The 15,867-nt window shown below is 43.1% G+C and overlaps 1 protein-coding gene across 2 annotated transcripts in view; it reads right to left on the reverse strand.

Annotated features, from left to right (window-relative positions):
* Nucleotides 1–15,867, reverse strand: part of KIF18A (kinesin family member 18A) — a 174,212-nt gene that overhangs the window by 77,091 nt on the left and 81,254 nt on the right. The gene's annotated exons all lie outside the window — the stretch shown is intronic.

The following is a 15,867-nucleotide window of genomic DNA, read 5'->3' on the forward strand; positions in this document are numbered from 1 at the left end:
AATCATTGATGGTAAAAGTTGAAACTGACCAAACACTGCTAAAATCATGGATGTAGTATAATCCATAGCCTTGAAGTGTTTTTATATATTCACGTTCCTCTTTGAAAGATAATATCATCCATACCTTCTTTTATGCTATGTGTTGCTCCCTGAAGAAAAACCACAGTATTGAATTATAATGCAAATGATTAGCCTTAAGTGCTCTGGGCGTGCAAAAGCACTTCTGACCACAGCCTTCCAGGCTTTATTCCTGCCCAACCCCACTTTCTTCTACAGGGCTGACCGCTCGCTGGTTGTGGAGTGAAGCCAATGAGCTGCCAGTCAAGCAGAAGAAGGTGAGGCTAGGGGAGGAACGGAGCAGGGGAGGCAGAGCCAGGTTTCATGTCGACTCACAGAGATAGAACATGAGTATTTTCAGGTTCTAAAACACATTTTTGCATAATTTTTAATGATAAGACATGATTATTTTCCCATTCCAACAAATTTACAGTAGCAGCACGGTGGCACAGTGGTTATAACTGCAGCCTTGCAGAGCTGGAATCCTGGGTTCTAATCCCACCTTGGACAACATCTGCAAAGAGTTTGTATGTTCTCCTCGTGTTTGCGTGGGTTTCCTCCGGGTACTCTTGTTTCCTCCCTCACTCTAAAGACATACTGATAGGGAATTTAGATTGTGAGCCCCATCGGGGACAGCAATGATAATGTGTACAAACTGTAAAGCGCTGCGTAATATGTTAGTGCTATATAAAAATAAAGATTATTATTATTACCATTCTGCAACATTGTAAAGGGAACCTGTCAGTTCCCCATTCCCCTAGAATGATTTAGAGCCATACATTTAGCAATGCAATCATGCCTCTGCTGTATCATCCTGTGATTCCTAGCTCCACAAAAATAACTTGTATTCTCCTTATTCATGAATGCAAGTTGTCCGACTAGTCTGATGAGATGTTCCTTTCCTAGAATAGACCAGCTTTAGAGTCGCTACTCTCTTCTATCTGGGCATGATTCAAGCCACACTGCTACAGCATGTCATCAGTGATGGCAATCATGTACATGGAGACTTCTGTCCTTCCTGGAACAGCGCAGTGAAGCCAATGAAGCTGGGGTAAGCTTACCTGGATTCACTTTCCATTCAGGGGAGTGGTCACATGAATGCACGATTGCAATAGTTTGGACATGCCCTAATTCAGATCACTGGGTCAGAATCTAGTTTGTAAGTGGTAGGCAGTTTGTTCATCATTATTTAGGATTTTTTGGGGTTTTTGGGTTGTTGGACTCGGCCACCTTCAATACCACTATTCTGATAACAGTTGCCTTTCCTTGCAGCATCAGAGAATGCTCAGTTTGGGCCAGTGGTACAACCATTCTGTCACTTAGAAGCGCACTGCCCAGCAATGAGGAAGCCTGGAGACTGGGCACTCCTGAAGATACACAATGAGGCATCCCTTAAGGAATCTGTGCGATATAGTTAGGTGTCCAGAAATATTTGGACAGTGAAAAGTTTTGGAATTTTAGCAGTTTACCAAAACATTCAGTATTCACATCCTAATTTAAGTACCGTAAGTATGTAGGCATGACCGCTCTAACATAGCGGCTTCTTTTTTAAAAGGACCAAAAGGCAATAGGCAATTATCTCAAAAGCTTTTTAATGGGCTGCAGGGGATATTCCCTCATTAACCCATCATCAATGAAGCATGTAAAAGGTCTGGAGCGGATTCTAGGTGTGGCAATTGCATTTAGAAGCTGTTGCTGCAATTTCACAACACGAGGTCAAAGGAGCTCTCAATGGAAGAGAAACAGACCATTATTGTGCGGGGAAAAAAAAAGTCACAGGAGGTGCAGGAGCACCCCGACACCCACTCTTACCAAGGTACTGACTACATACCTGCCCATACAGGGATCTCCATGTGGCATTTTGACCTCTTTTCCTTATACAGAGCAAATTTGTGATCAAGGCCCGAGTGGGCCGAAACATTAGTCGCCTCTTTGTTCAACACAAGGGTAAGTGGCGGACAAAGTGAAGGCATATACAATCATTATTTGCATGAAAACTTTTGAGTGTGCAGTGGAACAATTTATCTACTACAGATTCAACCAAATGCAGCAAGGCCGATTGGACATACTGCAAAAACAAGCCAGGAGCGTAAGGAAAAGAAGTGGAATATTCTGCAATAGTAGAGTCATCACCAGATCTCAACCGCATAGAGCATGTGTTTCACATGCTTTAGACATGGTTCGCTTTAAGTCAACTACAGACAGTGGCAGGTGGGTAGTGTTAAACTGACTAAAATGATACCTGGGAAATCGGTCTTGTGGTTCTGGTGTAATCAGTGTTAGAAGTTTTCAGCTAATGATATGCACACCCTCCAGGATGGGACTGTAGACAGAGTTCCCCATCACAGAGACAGACTATTTGTGCTTCCTGAGCAGCCTGTGGGCAGGTCTTTCCTTGGTTTATCTGGCTTAGAGCAGGAAGATAAGATCTGCCTATGATGCTGCTCCGAAGCATGGGCATATCATTAACTGAAAACTGATTACACAATAACCACAAGATGGATTACTTCACCCCAGGTATCAATTTTGTCAGGTTAACACTGCCAACCTGACAGGGTCTGTAGTTTACTTTGCAAAATCCTGCTGACAGGTTCGCTTTAAGGCAGAAAGAACCAGAAAACAAACAACTTAAGTCAACTGTGGTAAACACGGAAAAGCTTCACAAAGAAGCAAACCCAGTGTTCAGTGACGTTCATGGCTTCCAGATGTCAGGCAGTTTGCCTGCAAAGGATTCTCTACAAAGTGTTAAAAATCAAAATTGTATTTATGGTAAAGTTAATTTGTTCAATTACTTTTAATTAAACCTGAAAGTCTAGACTTCAATTGTATCTTATTTGTTTTATTTTAACATGCAGAGCCCAGATAATGAAGCTTTAGTCACGGTCCAATCATTTCTGTAACCTAACTGTATGCCCCTGCTGCACGCTCACACTTTCTATAACAACAACACTGAATTTCTGTCTTCATATTACAGAAACATTCTGCAGAACTTTACAGTTCAGATTGTTGATGGTAAAGTGATTGCAGAGCTTTATGTATGTGCAGAAAATAAAGGACAGGTGTTACCTCACTTCAACCTTAAAGACAAACACGTAGGGTGTGAATTCAGGCAATCGGAGAGACGTTCGTTAGAGGTTTCCCTGACAACTATAAAGGAATGGAAAGATCTGCATATTCCTGCCATGAATATGGAGAATAGACAAACAATGGTATTGTAGCTGTAATGGCGATTTTTGGAGGAGTTTGTCTGCCACCATAAATCTCAACCAGTTTGCTCAGTTTAACACTGCTGAGAATCTCTACAATGTCACCACAGAAGAAATGAAGAATAGTACCCTTCTCATTGAAATCAATGGGATGTAATGCAGAGCGTTCTCTTATGCTCCTCAAAGCGATTACAAGCTCGGGAAATGGATCAGAATGTACTGTAGAAAGTGAACTCTGATTTTTCAGCTGATCTTATAAAAATTGGCAAAACAGGTTTACCTTTAATGCAAAAAAAAAGGCACAAAGAGAATCTCAGCAGGTTTTTCCATTTAATCTGGGAGCCGCATAATATAGGGTACAAGTGCCCGATTCCAAGGATGCATCACTTATTAGGCTGTGTGTGCTGTAGTTTCTATACAATCAGTGTTTTATCAGCAGGACTACATCTTGCATGCCAGGCAGTCAGGCTAATCTGTGTAACCCCGCCCCCACCACTGACTGGCAGCCCCGTGTACACAGGAAGCGGCCAGTCAGGAGTGTGGGCGGGTTATACACAAGCCAATCATCTTTTCTGTTACATCCACATCAGACGAGCAAGGACTCTATCAAAACTGCAAGCAGCAGTCGAATATGTGACACATCACTCGGATCAGGCTTTCTTGCCCTATATAATGATGCTCCCAGATTATAGAGCAAAAACCTGCTAACGGATTCCCTTTAAACCCTTTCTGACATCTGACGTAATAATCTGTCACTGTGCACTGGGACTATTTGACCAGGGACGGATTATTAGGTCATCGTGATCACCAGCACACAGGTGGTGTGCAGGCGATCGCCTCTGCGTGTCAGCTGACTCCGACAGCTGACACCCGGCACTAAGTGCCAGGAGCGGTCACACACAGCTCCTGGCACTTAAACCCCCTGAATGTTGCCATTGCCGGCAGAGGGATGACATCCCCTCTTCCTTTGAATGAGACCCCGCGGCATGATCTTTGCCATGGTTTAAATGTTGATATTAAACTTGGAGTGATATTGTAACGCACTGTGGCTTGCCCTCTATGACTGAAATTGTGATCTTGCTGTTTTATCTTAGCTGTGTAATTTTGGTAGCCAATTACATATTTTTTTCTTTTTTATAGATCATACCATGCCAGAAAAGGTCATGTGAACATGACTCATCCCATTCAACAGGTTTTGATTGTTTAAATAGAATTTTTGGATGCCGTGGAACAAGACGACACTCATGTTATACATTTATTTTTGCCTTTTGGGGGATTACGTTGGTGGAGATTCTGGTAATATGGATAGTTACTAGTCATGGTCATTTGGATTGACAATTGGAGGTTGTGCTCCACACAGGGGTACTTCCATCAATGTGTCTCCTTTGGTTTAACAGGTTACCGACCCCAGCACATGGGGGTGTCCCTGTACCAATGACCTACTAGTGATACTGTTTTAATGTTTAGCCAGTTTACAATTTCCCCACAGCCCCATTAGTGGCTTATAAGCCGACCTATATCTGGTCTGTAATCGCCATATGATATTTGTTTTGCTTTCACAAGGAGTGTCAGTTTGGGCACGATCCTCCCTGAATAAAAATGGCCCTGAACACATAGGTTTTGGCTACTGAGCATGCGTCTGTACTATAATGACCTCACGTTTAATGTTGATGTTTGGCGCCTGTGCGCAGCATCTATTTACCTTTTCCAAGATGACGTTTTGAGAATTTTGGGTTTTAACTGCACATGACCGGGATTAATGGTCTATTTGCAGTGAGCTTTTTTCCTATGACATGCGTACTGTTGATTGCAGGACGCCGGTTTTCGCCGCATTGTGTCATGAAAGGATGGGGTGAGTCATGTGTTATGATTGATTGTGGATAGCTGGTTTAAATGATCAATTATGTTTCATATGAGATTATCACATTATACTGTATATCTTTGCACAATTTTTGGCACTATATCACTATGTAATTAGGTTTCATTGTACCTTTATGTAAATTATGACAAATCATTATCACAAAGTAGTATATTTTACATATTGCTGCTAAATACTTGTTATTTTGGTTGTCTTAAATCAGTGTTCCCCAACAGCCACCAACAGGTCATGTTTTCAGGATTTCCTTAGTATTGCACAGGTAATAATTGCATCACCTGGACAGGCAAGCATTCAATCACCTGTGCAATACTAAGGAAATCCTGAAAACATGACCTGTTGGTTGCTCTTGAGGACCGGAGTTGGGGGAACACTGCCTTAAATACTCTGCACATGCACTTTTGTAACTGCTTGAGAAAGGTCCACACATAGGACCAAAATATCGCCACCTGGGCTATTAAAGAGCACTTTGCAACTTTGACATAGTGTGCTGCCTCAACTCATATACCGTATATACTTGAGTATAAGCCGACCCGAGACCCCTAATTTTGCCACAAAAAAGTAGGAAAACTTAATGACTCAAGTATAAGCCTAGGGTGGGAAATGCAGCAGCTACTGGTAAATTTCAAAACTAAAAATAGATACCAATAAAAGTAAAATTAATTGAGACATCAGAAGGTTAAGTGTTTTTGAATATCCATATTGAATCAGGAGCCCGATATAAAGCTTCATACTGTTCATGATGAGCCCCATAAGATGCTCCATACAAAATACTCCCCATAAGATGCTCCATACTAAAATATGCCCCATACAATGCTGCACAAAGGTTAATAATGGCCCCATAAGATGCTCCATAGAAACATTTGGCCCATATAGTGCTGTATAAAGGTTGATGGCCCCATAAAATGCTCCATACATTATGCCCCATAAGATGCTCCACACATTATGCCCCATAAGATGCTCCATACATTATGCCCCATAAGATGCTCCATACATTATGCCCCATAAGATGCTCCAAACATTAAGCCCCATAAAATGCTCCATACATTATGCCTCATAAGATGCTTCATACATTACGCCCCATAAGATGCTCCATACATTATGCCCCATAAAATGCTCCGTACATTATGCCCCATAAGATGCTCCACACATTATGCCCCATAAGATGCTCCATACATTATGCCCCATATGTTGTTGCTGCGATTAAAAAAAAAAAAAAAAAAATCACATACTCACCTCTCGTTGCTCAGGCCCCCGCCACTTGCGATATTCACCTTCCCCGTTCCACCGCTGCGCGCCGCTCTGTCTTCCGGCTCTGACTGTTCAGGCAGAGGGCGCACACTAAACACGTCATCGCGCCCTCTTACCTGAACAGTCACAGCCAGAGGACGCAGAAGACGGAGTGGCGCCCGGCGGTGGAACGAGGACAGGGGAATATCGGAATGCTCACCCTCCCGGTTATACACATCTGCTCCCGGCACGGTCCCTAGCAGCTTCTCAGTGTCAGATGGTCTCCGGGAACCGGCAGCTTCTTCCTATGTTCAGCGATCACGTACTGCTCATTAAAGTAATGAATATGGGTCCATATTCATTACTTTGATGGGTGGTACCACGTGACCGCTGAACACAGGAACATCTGCCGCCACCCGGAGACTATGGGGCATGCAGGGACCGTGCCAGGAGCAGGTGAGTATGTGACAGCCGCCGCTGCCCCTCCGACCCCCTGGAACAACGACTCGAGTATAAGCCGAGGGGCACTTTCAGCCTTAAAAAATGGGCTGAAAATCTCGGCTTATACTTGAGTATATACGGTATGTATTATATCTGTATATTATAATGTTTGTTCATATTTTCACATCATGAGACCAAGACCACCCTCTCACCATTGCGAGGCTTCAAGCAGGATGTTCTCAGACGGAAGTGGCCACTGAGCTTAGAGTGTCAGAATCAACAGAAGGTTGCAACAGAAATACAGAGACTGGAAGAATCACAGAAAGGCAGAGAAGTGGACGTCCTTTTGCCACATCCCACACTGATGGCCACTTCATTTTGAACAATGCTCTTAGGAACCGGGTGATGAATGCCACACAACTCCAGGCACATTTAAGGGAGGTTAGAGGCACCTAAATGTTCTGTCAGACTATTCAAAACGGTTTACATCAGCGTGGTCTGCGTGCTAGAAGACCTGCAAGGGTACCTGACCACACCACTAGGCACAGGCATCAGTCTTACATGGGCCAGGGAACATCTACACTGAAGGGAACTGTGGGTCTCAGTGCTGTCCATTGATGAAAGTTGATTCACACTAAGCAGAAATTTTATGGCCACCAACGATTTTTGTGACGTCAAGGAGAGCACTATGGGTCAGCAACTGTTGTCACCAGTCGAGCCTTTGGTGGTGGAGTTCCAATGTGGGCAGGGGTGTCTAGTCAATACAGAACTGCCTTACACTTTGGATTAATGATGTTATTCAAGTAGTAGGGACTTGCCATTGTACCATTCGCGGTCATTGTGCCTCTGTGCCAACAACACAGGCCTAATTTCATCATCATGGATAACAATGCTCCAGCTCATTGAGGTTGCATCATTAGGCAACGGCTCCTGGAGACCGGGGTACCTCAAATGGAGTGGCCTACTCCTTCTCCGGACCTAAATCTCATAGAAAACCTATAGTATCAGCAGAGTCCCTGTTTAGAGGCTCGTAATTCTGTACCCCAGAACCTCAATGACCTGAGGGCTGTCCTTAAAGAAGAGTGCGATGCCATGTCTCAGTACACAGTGCTCATTTACGTGAGCACTGCAGCCAGTCACTGGCCTCATAAGCAATGCTTACATGGACTGCACATGACTACTGATGCCAGGAAGAGTGAATGGTGTAGGGCGCATGACCAGATGCCAACCTGCGACTGCCAGAGCAGTGCTGGAACAAAGGGAATCTGAAAGACTAGTTATCCTTTTTTTATGTAGTTACATTGCCTGTCGTTTGGTATGTTTCATGACCTCCAAATGAAGCCCCTTTATTGAAGTCAAGGCTCAAAGATTCTTCCCTGTGAGTTGTCATTTTGTGTATGAGTTGCTGGCAACCACATGAGAAACAAACAAAAAAAAAAAAAGGTCTAAGACAAAAAGCTTAATCCTCAAATCTATGATCGGTACATACATGTAGAGCCCATGCCGTATTCAGAGCAGAATAGAAAAGGAAGAAAAGCAGCAGCCATATGTTATACTTATTATGCCAGAAAATATCTGGCACAACAACTGACAGATTCAAGTTATGCAAACCTAGAAATAAAGCTTAGAAAAGTTGGCCAATGAAAGCATTTCACTTTCAAAATTGTTGTAATATAGTATTACATAGCAATAAGGACCATGCCTTCCACAATAATGTCCTGCTGGTTCAGAGCTTTACTAAATCCCTGACATCCCATGTGGGTTTCATCAATGCACAACATGCTACAAGCCATCCACTTCTAAAGAACCACGTAGGACGGGAACCTAAAACAGAATGCACTATATGGTAAGTACATATTAATCTACCAGGCCTGAGGAAGCAGCACTGGCGGGGTGTGTGCATACGGTGCGGTCACCAATTTTTCTTTTGCACATTTACAGTACATTTTACCCACTGGGTAAAGGGTCATCATTACAGTAAAGGGACGACTCACACAAGCATATTTCACATCCAACTCCCAGACTGGAAAACAGACCAATGTCATTCAGTGGGACAGTGCAGATGAGCGGGTTTTGTTTTTACTGATTGAATCTGAGTGTGAAAGATAATCACAGCATCCAGTTGTTTTTTCTGAAAATTGGATGAGACTTGGCCATTCAAGGCTATGGGTGTGGAAATAATCTAAATCCATAGGAAGCCACCATTTAGCATGTGTTTTTTTTTTTTTAACACACTGAAATTCTGGAATATAGGAAAGTGGAAATGGTCTGGTAGCTGTGGATGTTAAAAAAAAAAAAAAAAAAAAAAGTATACTGACTGCACATGGATAATAAGAGGAACAAAATCGGAGTTTAATAGAAGAAACTGTGTGAACCTGCCCAATGGCCGGGCAGGGCTGGAGACCACCTGCATGCTTCTCACTGCCTCCACATCAAGTATCAAATTATGGAAAGGTGACAAGTGCTAAATGCTGCCATACCGCGTACAAAGCATCGCCATGTCTGCATTTGGCGGCAATGTGTATCATGCTTCAGCATTTTTTAAGTTTTTATTTTTTTCCTCCAAATGCAGAACATTCTAGGAATTACATCTACTTCAAAAATGCATCATTTTAATAAGAGTTACAAGATAAAAAGCAAAATAAACAACTTCACCTCCTCTCCCTCAGCCCCCAAAGTATCAAAATGCTACACAACAAAAAATAAATACCGTAAATAAAAAAATGTGTGTAGGTCAGGTCATGACACCGGAGGTCAGATAAAATATGGATGAGAAAGGAGCAAAATGGACTATTTAATATTTCTTAAAAAAACTGACAGTTTCCGACTATGTAGACACACACCCTATTGAAATGGGGATGTGCAAATGTCAACTTGTTCATGCGTTTCCAGGAGCAGTAACAGAGGAACGTCACAATGTTGTATGTCTTCACTAGAAGAGATGCCAAGAGAGCCGAGGAGGCCCTTTAATCATGAGCACAGTGCTCCACAGATGTGAGCAGCACGGGATCCGATAACTGGGCCATACTGGACTTATTACCATAGATCACATAAACAAGTTTGGGGCCTTTATTCTCAGTTCACCACTTATTTAAATTACAGACATTCAAAAGGAAAATCTCTGACACTTTGTTTAGCTTAGCATTGTAATGCATGTGGCTGGCATAAGGCAGCACTACAGCATATGTGCCGTATTGTTAACCTAATGAGATAATCCAGGATTTTGACTAAGGCCTCGTTCAGATGTCAGATTTTTCACGTACACAAAAAAAAAAAAAAAACTGAGTGTCATCAGTAAGGCTCTCATAGACTTAAATTGCAAAGCAACATCTGGCTCGCTCCAGCAAACCATGGCTCGCTCCAGCGGGTCACAACCTGTCGGAGACCGATTACATTTATGTCCTCTAATAATTGTTAAATGTACACATTTTTGTTCCAAAGTGAAATACTCTAAGTGATGAAATGGACATTTGGGCTTACTACACCCACAAAAACATTAAAACAAGCAATGTTAAGAAAGAGCAAGACCATGGGCTGGCACACCTATTGGTGCCAGTGGCTACTAACAGACAAATATAACGTAGAATAAAAATAATACATAGAAACCCTACAGTAAGAAAATAGTAATAAAAGTTAAAATAGTTAACATTTTTTAATCAAAAGAGTGTAGAAGCCATCCCACCTTGACCAGGTGTACCCCATCAGGATGGTCCCCAACTCCAGTGTCTCACCTTGCTACGTGCCAGCAGGCCTCAAAATAGATGGGCCTATATGAGAATAAAAAAGGAGGGCTCCCCATAGTGCACAAATCCTTAAAGTGGAGAGGGCTGACAGAAAGGTCATATGGTTGTACCCTCATCTTGGAGGCATGTGCAAATACCAGGCTCCACCCAAAATTCCAGAGATGGAAGGAATCAGCTGCAGCTTTCCTCAGGTGATGGTCCAATAGAGGAACCGCCATGTATTAAATAAATAATATAAAAAACAAAGTTGCATTCTTAGCCTGCTGCCATGTTTTAATCTTTACAAATAAAGGAGGATTTTAAGGGACGGTGAGTATCAGTTTTTCTTCTTTTCTCACTTCCACAATATTCGTCTGTTGGTCGTTCTGGCACCTGAGATCCTGGCTGTATGGAAGTTGGTCTAATGGCTTTTTAAGACAAGGAGAGCATTGGTGCCGGTTTTTCTTTTCTTGGAATATCTTCATATGAATCTATTAAAAGAATAATGGCTACGAATTTCAACATCAGGCAGATGTCTTCCTCAGGACAAAATAGATGGGGGCAGAGCAGGACCTGGGCCTGACTTCCACAGGCAGGTGTAAAGCACTGTCAGGCCCAGGTCCTGCTCTGCCTCCATCTATTTTGAGGCCAGCTGGCACATAGTGAGGTAAGAAACTAGAGTAAGGACCATCCTGCTTAGGCCTCTTTCACACTTCCGTCATTTAGCTCCCGTCGAAATCCGTCATTTTTTGAAAAAACAGGATTCTGCAAATTGTTCTGCAGGATCCTGTTTTTTCCCATAGACTTGTATTAGCAATGGATTGTGACGGATGGCCATCCGTTTCATCCGTCGTGCACTGGATCCGTCGAAAAATTGCTGTCCGTCGGGCGGAGAAAACGTTCAGAGGAACGTTTTTTCTGCACGTCGGAAAATCGGTCAGCGACGGGTCATGCGCTGTCCGTCGTTGGCTATAATGGAAGCCTATGGATGCAGAATCCGTCTCTGACCGTCAAAAACTGGAATCCAGTGACGTATCCCCCTTTTTTTTTTTTTATTCTGAGCATGCCTGGAAGGATTTTCTAGTCAGGGGAATCAATCTCTCTCTCTCTCACGACACAGGATGCGTTGCATCCGTTTTCCACAATTTTTCAGACCTCTGTCGATACGTCGCAGTGACGCATCCTGCTGGACGCCTGCCGACGGAAGTGTGAAAGAAGCCTTAGGTAGATCTTGTGGTGGGGTGGCTTTTACTTGTAAATAAAATGTTAACCAAGTGTTACTTTCTATTTACTGTAGGGTTTCTATACACTGTTTATCCTAGTTTTTTTCAAATGTAATGTTGTTAAGACCTTGCAAAACTTATTACTGCTAAAAAAAAGTGCATAAACAGTGGCATTATGACAAACGTACAACATATTACTTAAAGGTAAGGTACCGCGTTTGTAGATTATTAATAAATCACTGTAATGTAGCATAACATGCTGCTATAACCAAGTTTTAAATGCATGTGAAACAGATTTCGTGTGTTATATGTGTTTAAAGAAGGAACTGGGGGCTGACATTTTGGTTTTGCAGCAGTAGCAGGGCACTAACTGTGTCATTTTTCAGCACCCCATGGACATAGGAGATAATAGACCGGCGAGGACCCTATCTATAACATTGGAGAGGTGTTAGCAGTGAGCTGGGCACGCCTCTGTGGGCTGCACAACTCACTGCTGTAGGTGTGACTAGCCGCCATTTTATTATAGCCCAGTGCTCTCTGCCCAGCTCCACTTACTCTCTATCACAGGAGAAATGTGCACTGCTCCTCTGTACTCCAGGCACTGGGCAGACATCCTCTGCCCCTCACATGCTGCCCTGTGTGCTTCTCCTGCTGTGTCTCCGCCTCCCCCCTCACACACAGACCCTCATTCCCAGCCTGCAGAGAGAGGGGACACCTGACACCTGTCTCTGCCATACAATGTATCTCTCCCCTCCCTCCACAATGCCTGGCCATTCACTGCAGACCTGGAGCTCCTTCTTATCTTACTGAGGGATGAGGCACAGACAGCTCTGCACAGACAATGCTGCTCCATACACACCACATAAACTATAAACTGCTGGTGATAGCAGATCACAGGGCAGTCACACACAAAATGGCTCTGCCCTGTGATGCTGCTCTTCATTCTGCCCCAGGGATGTTAGACCACCCAAAAGGGGAGGGAAATGCTGATGTCAGCAGTTACTGCCCAGATTTTCCAGCTAACAGTAAAGCTGGTAAGTCTTACTATAGCTGCTTGAGGTCTAAAACGGAAAATGCTCCCCCTAGTGGTCAATATATATATATTTGTAAGAAAATATATAATATTTTTCATATAGAAATGTTTGCAAACAGTGCAAACATTGCATTAGTACATTTTATTTACTATTTTAAGCTTAATTTCACAAAAAAACAAACTACAAGAAAACTGGTGGCACCTTCCCTTTAATGATTGCAATTGAGGGAGCAGGGTGACTAAGGGATATTATTTAGAAGGGCCTTTGGGAAATCTTAGTAGCCAAACGGTGAGACAGGAACCATATAAAAATACGAAAAGTCATATTGAATACAGATGGATGTCAAACACCAAAGATGATTAATCTGTGGTTATATTTAGCCCCCTTAGTGCGCAGGGCTATTCAGCAGTATGGAAACTCATGAGAGAAGTCCAATTCCAAATCCATTGGCTGGGAAACGGAACTACCACACTATGCATGCATCTCTAGCTAAACAATGCAAAAAAGCAATTCTGCCCTCTAAGACAAACAAAAACCATAAATACATTAAACACAAGTTAAAAACGGAAAAAAACACATTGAGTAAATACAATTTTACTTTTTTCCACAATCCCACCCTCAACCTCATTATTATAGACTGAGTGACATGGTCTTTTACGGATTTCCATGAAAGCTCTGGAGAAGCTGCTGAAGAGACAAATGTACATAAAGTGGACTAACTGGCCCTAAACTCTAGTAATGTGCTCATCCCTGCCAACATGAACATCCCCTGGGGAATGTTATAGGCACCCATACAGGCATGCATACTGCCTCCGATTTTTAAAGAAAATAATATATTTAGAAAGTAAAAAATTAAAACAAAGAAAACTAATCTAAAGACCTATATAGTGGTGCTGCAAACATCCTCCATTGCCCTTTGCAGTGCTATTAGTACCAGCCAGGCATTGAAGGGTGACAAGTAAAGCTGTTTGCTGGGTTAGAACGTGAAATGACAGTGCTGGAGACATTTACTGGCAGACGAAAGGAAGTGAACGGACACTTTGTGAGTGGAAGTAACTACATGCTGTGACTCCAAGTCTGTTTTTGTCTCCCTCTGATTCATGCAAACTGTCCCTGAACAGCACAAAGGCATGGGATGTTAGTGGCCACGGAAACCCCATTCTGCTTCATAACTTTGCATCCTATGTAATTAGGAATTTTGTGAGCAAAACATCTTGAAATTTTAGAGAGGAATCCTTTTTAAGGTCTACACAGATGAATCCATGATTTAGGCCGGTTTCACACGTCTTGATATTTCCGGTACTGGAAAAACCGTGTCTGTGTGTGTGTGTGTGTGTGTGTTACATGCAGCACACGTGTGGCAACCGTGTGCCGCATCAGTACCACATGGACAGCCGCCAGGGAAGGAAGCACTACTGTAAGCACTGTTCCCCTGCGTGTGGTGCTGAAGCCGGCTGTCATCCCTTCTCCCCTGCTCTGCCGGCGAGCAGGGGAGAATGAATGAAAGAAAAACCCAACGTGGGGTCCCCCCATGTTTTTAAACCAACCTAGCAAGACTCACAGGTGCGGCTGCTATGGGGGCATGGATATGGGCCCCCCTCAGCCTAAAAACAGCAGCCTGCAGCTGCCCAGAAAAGGCACTTCCCACTTGCCCTGTAGAAGTAGCAAGTGGGGTAATGAGGTGATATTAAGCCGGCTTAGTGATGGAGAGGTGTCAATAAGACACCTTTCTATTACTAATCCTATAGTTGTTAAAGGGTTAATAAAACACCACATTGTAAGAACAAAGTCTTTTAATGAAATAAAACAACAAACACAGTTTGCCATCTTTATTAGTCTGCCAATCCAAGCGAAGCCCTCGATCTCCTTTAACCCCTTCGCGCCATGCACCGTACTAGTACTGCGCTGCCGGCACTGCATTTGTGCCAGCCGCAGTACTAGTACGGCACACCGATCACCGCGGTCTCACGCTGAGCGCCGCGGTGATCGGGTGCGGGTGTCAGCTGTATATGACAGCTGACACCCCGCAGCGATGCCCACGATCGGCGCTAGCGCCGAACGCGGGCATTTAACCCCTCTGATAGAGGGGGATCGCGCAGGGACGGGGGGCTCCCTGCGCTCTCCCACCGGAGCAACGCGATGAGAACGCGTTGCTCCGGTGATCCGGAAGGAGTCCCCGGATCCAAGATGGCCGCGGGACTCCTTCCGGGTCATAAAATGATCTGGCTTGCCGGCACCTGCAAGAGCTGCTGAGAGCAGGCGCCGGAAAGCCTCCTAAGCTTGCCTGTCAGATCGTTGATCTGACAGAGTGCTATGCACACTGTCAGATCAACGATCTGATGTAATACAGTGATGTCCCACCCTGGGACAATAGTAGAAAGTTAAAAAAAAAAAAAATATAATGTATAAAAAAAAAAAAAAATCCCCAAATAAAGGAAAAAAAAACAACATTTCCCAGTAAATCCATTTATTTATGTAAATAAAAAAAAAACAATAAAAGTACACATATTTGGTATCGCCGCGTCCGTAACGACCCGCTCTATAAAACCATACCACTAGTTAACCCCTTCAGTGAACACCGCAAAAAAAAAAAAACAAACCAAGGCAAAAAACAACGCTTTATTATCATACAGGCGAACAAAAAGTGGAATAACACGCGATCAAAAAGACGCATATAAATAACCATGGTACCGCTGAAAACGTCATCTTGTCCCGCAAAAAAAAAAAAGCCGCCATACAGCATAATCAGCAGAAAAATTAAAAAGTTATAGCTCTCAGAATAAAGCGATGCAAAAACAATTATTTTTTTTATATAAAATAGTTTTTATTGTGTAAAAGCGCCAAAACATAAAAAAATTATATAAATGAGGTATCGCTGTAATCGTACTGACCTGAAGAATAAAGCTGCTTTATCAATTTTACCACACGTGGAACGCTATAAACGCCCCCCCTAAAAGAATTTCAGGAATTGCTGGTTTTTGTTCATTCTGCCTCCCAAAAATCGGAATAAAAAGCGATCAAAAAATGTCATGTGCCCGAAAATGTTACCAATAAAAACGTCAACTCGTCCCGCAAAAA

Source organism: Ranitomeya variabilis, chromosome 2, assembly GCF_051348905.1.
Source record: "Ranitomeya variabilis isolate aRanVar5 chromosome 2, aRanVar5.hap1, whole genome shotgun sequence".
Taxonomy (NCBI): Eukaryota; Metazoa; Chordata; class Amphibia; order Anura; family Dendrobatidae; genus Ranitomeya; species Ranitomeya variabilis.